We start from the raw sequence: 7,281 nt of genomic DNA, 5'->3' as shown, positions 1-7,281 counted from the left end.
ATCTGCTCTGCACAGAACTCGAACTCAGCACCGCCCTCCTAACCTGCAATTTTCTTCCTGACCTCTCCGCCCCCACCCCACTCCGGCCTATCACCCTCACCTTGACCTCCTTCCACCTATCACATCTCCATCACCCCTCCCCCAAGTCCCTCCTCCCTACCTTTTATCTTAGCCTGCTGGACACTTTCGTCATTCCTGATGAAGGGCTTGTGCCCGAAACGTCGAATTTCCTGTTCCTTGGATGCTGCCTGACCTGCTGCGCTTTAACCAGCAACACATTTTCAGCTCTCTTTCAATATGGCTAGATATCGAAGTCTCCCAGGCAAGTTTGCTGTTTTTGGACATGGTGAGGACAGGGAATATTGCCATAACCCAATAGTCATCAATACTGTTAAAGCATGGAGGGCAATTTGGCAGAGGGAAGGTAATATTGGCAAAACATCTTTGTTTACACCTTTAGTGGGTATGCCGAGTTTTCAACCAGGTATGATAGATTCAGGATTTAAACGTTGGGCAGCTAGGGGTATGTCTTGCATGGGTGATTTATTTGAGGGAGATGTAATGATGTCCTTCGATCAGTTTGTACGGAAGTAAGAGTTACCTAATAGAGACCTCTTTCATTTTTAGGGATTTTATTCAAAAAAAGACCACACTTTTGACTGATCCCTACAAATCTGACATAGAAAGGTACTAAGGGCTAACAGTACACTCTCTGTCAGTACTCTATATCGCCAATTGAGAGGGTGCCACCTCAGATGAGTCTGATCGACTCTGCAAGATGTGGGAAAGAGAGCTGGGTGTTGAAGTTTCTTCAGAGACATGGGAGGATATTTGGGAGAATGCAAGGAAGATATCAATTTGCAATAGGACCCATGCTTTACAGTTGAAGATTCTCCACAGGGTCCACTTAGCACCAGACCATTTGTCAAAATTTAAACCAGGAGTATCTTCAGCATGTCCCAAGTGCAAGGTCTGTTCGGGTACTCTTACCCATTGTCTTTGGTCTTGTGACAGGCTTCAAATATATTGGAGCGCTGTAGTGGGTGCAATGGAGAGGATTTTAGGTGCAGGGGTGGAGAAGGACCCTATTTCACTCCTTTTGGGCCTACCCATTGTATTTCCTGCAGACGCGCATAAGGCAAAACTTTTCAATATTCTTACATTCTGTGCCAGGAAGAATATCTTGCTAGGTTGGATATCCGAAAAACCCCCAGGCCTGTCGGGTTGGCGGAAGATTGTTATGGAGCATATTCCCCTGGATTTTCTCACAAATATGGTACACCACAAAACTGAGAATTTTTACAAGACATGGCAACCCTTTTTGAAATACCTGGACACAGATTTATCTGCCACACTAACAAGGGCTTTTATATAACCGTAACGATTGTGTTTCATGAGTCCAATATCCAGGGAGGAGAAACTGTGAATGTATGAGTGTTTTGTTTGGCTGGGCTGAGTTATTACTATTTATTTGTTTGTTGTTAGGTATTTATTTAGTTAGTTAAATAGCTAGTTTAGGTTTTTTTTGAATTTTATACTTCTCTATATATGTTTATACATTCGTATAGGAGGGTGGGTTGGGGAATTTTTTTTATTATTTGGGTTTACTGTTGTACTGTTTTGAATCGCATTGTTTTGTATTTGCTGTAATATTTAAAAATATATTATATTAAAAAAAGAAATTCTTTACCTTGAAAGGTGTTCAGAAAGTGAGATAGACAGAGAGGGACCGTTAAAATTGTCTAAGCTCTAGAAAAGCATGCAGAACCTACTCCTGCTGCACACGATGGAGGTCAATGTCAAGGAGAGTCTCCAGGAGGTGAAGAGCCATCAAGCCTCACTCTTTGCCTTGAAGGCCTCCAAGATAATCTTCCAGTCCATGGTCTGCTCTGTGGAGCAGGATGAGATGTGCTCACATTTCTTTTTCCAGATGGTGCACAAGGAGAGCTCTGTGATTAGCAGCCTGAAGAAAGAAGATGGCTTGGTAACATCATCTCAGTCTGATATCCTGAGGATCAGCAAGTCTTTTAATACCACATTGTATGACTCAAAATCCACAGATAGCATGATCTCCTGTCCTCTACCTTGAAGATCTTAGACAACAGCATATCGGAGAGGCTGGACCACTCGTTATTTCTGCATGAGCTGACAAGGGCCCACAAGTCCTGAGGAAAGAATAAAACTCCTGGAAGCAATGGTTTACTGGCTAAGTTGTATTAAGTTCTATGGGACTTGATTGGCTGGGACCTACTGAGGTATATGACAGTATGAAGAAAAGTATCATCACTCTCATGGACAGGGCAAGAGGAAGGTAATCAGAAATAATTTTACTGCTGAATGCAGACTACAAAATCCTGCCAAGGTCATCACTAACTGGTTCAAGTCTGGGATCGCTGATGAGGGTGGGGAAGATGCATCCAACATCGCTCTCATGTGATGGCCACCTTTGTGTGTAGCTGTATCAAGCTGTGCGTACATCCTTGGTATGTGAACACCAAGTGCCACTACATACTGACATTTAACCTGTCCCCAGTGTTACCAAGGATGGGTCTGGCCTTGGTACCCAGATAGCTCCAAGTAGTTGAACCATTTGTATCACCTGTCCTTCATAGAAAGATTTGCAAAGAAAATATCTTGACCATAAGTCCATCAGGCACTGGTCAGCACGATGAGTCCTTGAGACTCTGAGGGAAAAGAAGAGGATGGATCCTGTCACTTGGTTCCGAGTCGTTTAGTAGAATGCACATCGACAGAACTTTCCAATGAGCTCCAAGAGGTAACTTGCCTGGTGATAAGAAGGGTATTGCCTGCCAAGTACTTCATGCCTGCCTGGTTTGTGTGCCACCGCATGCTGCTTTGAAGTGGCTGCATTGGTGACGAGACTGTCACACATGTCTTTCTGGAATGTGCTTTTGTAAAGGCCTGGAGAGAGACGCAGCCCAAAACCTGTTGGTCTTCTAGTATAACAAGTTGACCTCAACCAAGTATTGCAAACTGGCACATTCCAAGGTCCAGGACTACATGCTGACAGACACATTAAAGCTAGGAGCAACTGTCGCCAATGCACAGTGGGGAAAGTCCACCATCTAAGGTCTTCGGCCTTAAATGTGTGGAAATCAAGTGCTGCATGACTGTGCTGTGCTGCTTTCTGACGTGTGTATGTTCATAAAGATCTCTTTTATGATTAAAGCATATTTTTCCAAAATCAAAACAGTTTGCACAAAGTCCTCAAGATCCTTCAGGTAAGGGAGAGGAGGAACATACCGGGTGATTCCCTGAGCAGATTGACAAATTCATTTGGTAGATTGCCTCACTGCCTGAATTTTTCAACAAGCACCAAGATGTTGCTTGGCTGGTGGTGAGAACGATCCTGCTGTGCACCCCTGCAGGCAGCCCTCACACCAACTGTGTGGTGAGGAGACTGTCACAAATTTCTTTCTGGAATGTGCATTTGCAAAGAAGGTCTGGAGAGAGATGCAGTGGCTTTTATTGAGGTTTGTCTCGAGCAGCTCCATCATGCAGAACTCTGTGCTCTATGGGCTTTTCCCTGGGACACACGCCCAGACAAATATTGACTGATGTTTTTGTACCAAAATATCATAAGTCTGTTAACTTTGCAGATAACCTTAAAGGCTTAATGGGAATGCATTTTTTTTCCTTTTGTGATCAGAAAATGCCCTTTTGTTGCAACTGCATTGAAGATGTATTGGGGAATGTCAAAATTCCACTGTATTTTCTGCAAAGTCTAAATGGATCTGTGTTGGACTTGGTAGTTTTTAGGTTACAGAAAGTTTGTGAATTAAGTATATCTTTGAAATAAAAGAAATTAAGTTGAGTAAACTACATACCTCAACATTACATCTCTGGTGATTTAAAGAAGTTGACTAATCCTACCTCAACTTTCTTGTCTTAATCAAAGCAAATTAATCCTTTAGGATTGCCAATTGTAGCTTACCATCCAATTATTAGCACAGCCATGCTGGCAATTTTTTTTGCATCCACAGGAACTCAACAGCCTTATGACAGTACAGCTTCCTTCAAAATTTTTGAATACACTTCAATGCTGCTCCTGATCCTGTCAAAATCTTTTGATTTAACTAGGTAGAATGTAGTTCTGTATATGTCGAGAGTGTGGTGCTGGAAAAGCACACCCGGTCAGGCGGCATCCGAGGAACAGGAAAATCGACATTTCGGGCTAAAGCCCTTCATCAACGTTGCCCAAAACATTGATTTTCCTGCTTCTCGGATGCTGCCTGACTTGCTGAGCTTTTCAGCACCACAATCTTGACTCTAATCTCCAGCATCTGCAGTTCTCACTTTTGCCTAGTTCTGTACATGTGTAAAGAGAATAGTTCTTTCCATATTTAGGTAGCATTTTTAAAATAGAAAAACAGTTTGGGACAACCTAAAGTACGGCTTTCTTTTTTACTATTTAGATAAGCATCCCGTGACACAGAATCAAGTAATGTTAACCCATCACCCCTGTGCTCACTGACCTACATTGGTTCTTATTTCAGCAACATCTCAGTTTTAAAAATCTCATCGTTGTTTACAAATCCATTCACTGCCTCACCTCTCACTAACTTTGTGATCTCTTCCAGCATGAAAACTATTCCACATTCTTGTGCCTGAAGTTCTGACCTCCTGTGGATTCCCAATTTCTAGGCTCCCTATGCCTAAGACTCCGCAAGTCCCTCTCCCTCTTCCTTTAAGATTTGTTGATGCCTCTTTGACCAAGTTTTTGGTCACCTCTCCTCACTTTCTTACTTTGGCTTAATGTTTAATAGCATTCCTGTGAAGATCCTTGATATACAGTTATTGCTAGTTGTTGCTCAGACATGAGAAAATGGTGGACACTGAATTGAATTGGACAGCAACAACTTGTGTTTCATTTGGAGAAACACTCAAACCACTGTAATGCTTAAATGCTGCAGGAACTATTAATTGCCCATCTCATACTGCCCTCATTGAGCTACCCTCTTGAATCATTGCAGTCCATGTGATGTATTGACAACAATAGAGTTGATAGGAAGGGTGGAAATTAAGACTGGTGAACAGAACAACTAGGAACAGCAGTAGGCAATTCAGCCCCTCAAACCTGCTCCGCTATTTCTTACAATCAAGACTGATTTTTTCTCACCCTCAATCCAATTTTCTACCCGCTCCCTACAACCCTTCAACTTATAACTAATTAAAAATCTGTTTATCTTCCCCTTAAATTTACTCGAAGTCTTGGCATCCACCGTACTCTACGGTAGTGAATTTTAGATCCAGAACCCTTTGGTGAGGTCATTTATTCTCAGCTTTTTTAAATCTGCTGCCCCTCAGCCTAAAATTATGATCTCTCATTGCAGATTGTTCTCAAAACAATTCTCTCTATTCCTACTTTGTGAATCCCCCCCACATTATTCATGTGATCTTTTGATCTCTCTGCTTATAAATTCTGAACCTGTGTGCTTCTGTCTCACTTCACCTGAGGAATGGGCAGTGCTTCGATAGTTTGTGATTTCAAATAAACTTGTTGGTCTATAACTTGCCGTGCCTAACTTCTGACCTAATCCCCTTTAGTATCTATTTATCTCAAAGTTAAAAAATCACACAACACCAGTTACAGTCCAACAGGTTTAAATGGAAGCACTAACTTTCGGAGCACATTCATCAGGTGGTTTTGGAGTATAAGATTGTAAGACACAGAATTTATATTAAGAGTTTGCAGTGTGATATAACTGAAATTATGTATTGAAAAAAAGACTTGGATTGTATGTTAAGGCTCTCATCTGTTAGAATGACCATGTTGGTTTCAGTTCTTTTAACATGTAAATCGCAAAACTTTTTTAAAAGTTACATTCTCAAGTGAAATTTATCAATTGGTGTCATGTTGGCCCAGATAATGTATTGAAGGTGTGAGCTTCCCTGAGTGAGACTGTCTGTGCCACAATGGTCAGACTGATTCTAATCTAAAACACAGATTTACAGAACCTTACATGGATTCATGCAGTTTTTGAGCAAAATAAAATGTAATTCTGCAAGTACAGAATCACCCCACAAACCTATATTTGAATGTGTGCATGTGGGTGTCTGTGTCTGTGTGTTGGGGGGGTGGGGGGGAGGTGTGGGTATGGGTGTCTGTGAGAGATAGTCTGTATGCATGTAAGTTTGCGTGTAAAGGGGTATAAATCTGTTAAAGGGTGTGTGTTTGAATGTGGGAGTGTATGTGTGAGCATATGAGAGAGGGTCTGTGTGTGTATGCGTGTAGGTACCCATGAGGACGGCCTCAACCGGGACCTTGGGTTCATGTCACACTACAGGTGACCCTATTGCACTACACACACACTCATATGCTCACACATACTCTCCCACATTCACACATGAACCCTCTCACAGACTTATACCCATTTACATATACACTCTCTCTCACAGACACCCATAACCACTCCCTCCCTGCACACACACACAGATTCACCCACAAACTTATATGTACTTGCAGAATTACATTCTACCTTTTGCTCAAAAACTTCATGAATCCATGTGAGGTTCTGCAAATCCGTTTAAGATTAGAATCAGTCTGACCATTGTGGCACAGACAGTCTCACGTAGGGAAGTTCACACTTTCAATACGTTATTTGGGCCAATGTGACACCAATTATTAAAGTTCACTTGAGAATGTAACTTTTAAAAAAGTTTTATGATTTACATATGAAAGAACTGAAACCAACATGGTCATTCTAAAAGATGAGAGACTTTACAAACAATCCAAGTTTTTTACGGCCATGCTAAATTGCCCATTGTGTTAGGTGAAGGGGTAAATGTAGGAGTATGGGTCTGGGTGGTATACGCTTCGGCAGATCAGTGTGGACTTGTTGGGCTGAAGGGCCTGTTTCCATACTGTAAGTAATCTAATCTAATCTAACATATAATTTCAGTTACATCACACTGTAGACATTTGCTATAAATTGTGTCTTACAATCTTATACTCTACAACCACCTGACAAAGGAGCAGCGCTCCGAAAGCTAGTGCTTCCAATTACACCTGTTGGACTATAGCCTGGTGTTGTGTGATTTTTAACTATTGTACACCCCAGTCCAACACCAGCATCTCCAAATCATTATTTACCTCAATTAGATTTCCTCTTTTTCTTCTGAATTCCAGAATTGAATAATTTACCAATACATTCAACATAAGCTGCAACATTCAGTCTGAAAGTGCCCACTGAACCACTTCTCAGTCCTCTCCCTCTGTTCGCAAAAGCGAGTGGGATTTGTAGTTCAGACCTCACAACC

This window comes from Hemiscyllium ocellatum, chromosome 30 (genome assembly GCF_020745735.1).
Source record: "Hemiscyllium ocellatum isolate sHemOce1 chromosome 30, sHemOce1.pat.X.cur, whole genome shotgun sequence".
NCBI classification, from domain to species: Eukaryota; Metazoa; Chordata; class Chondrichthyes; order Orectolobiformes; family Hemiscylliidae; genus Hemiscyllium; species Hemiscyllium ocellatum.
This window is presented reverse-complemented; position numbering follows the sequence as displayed.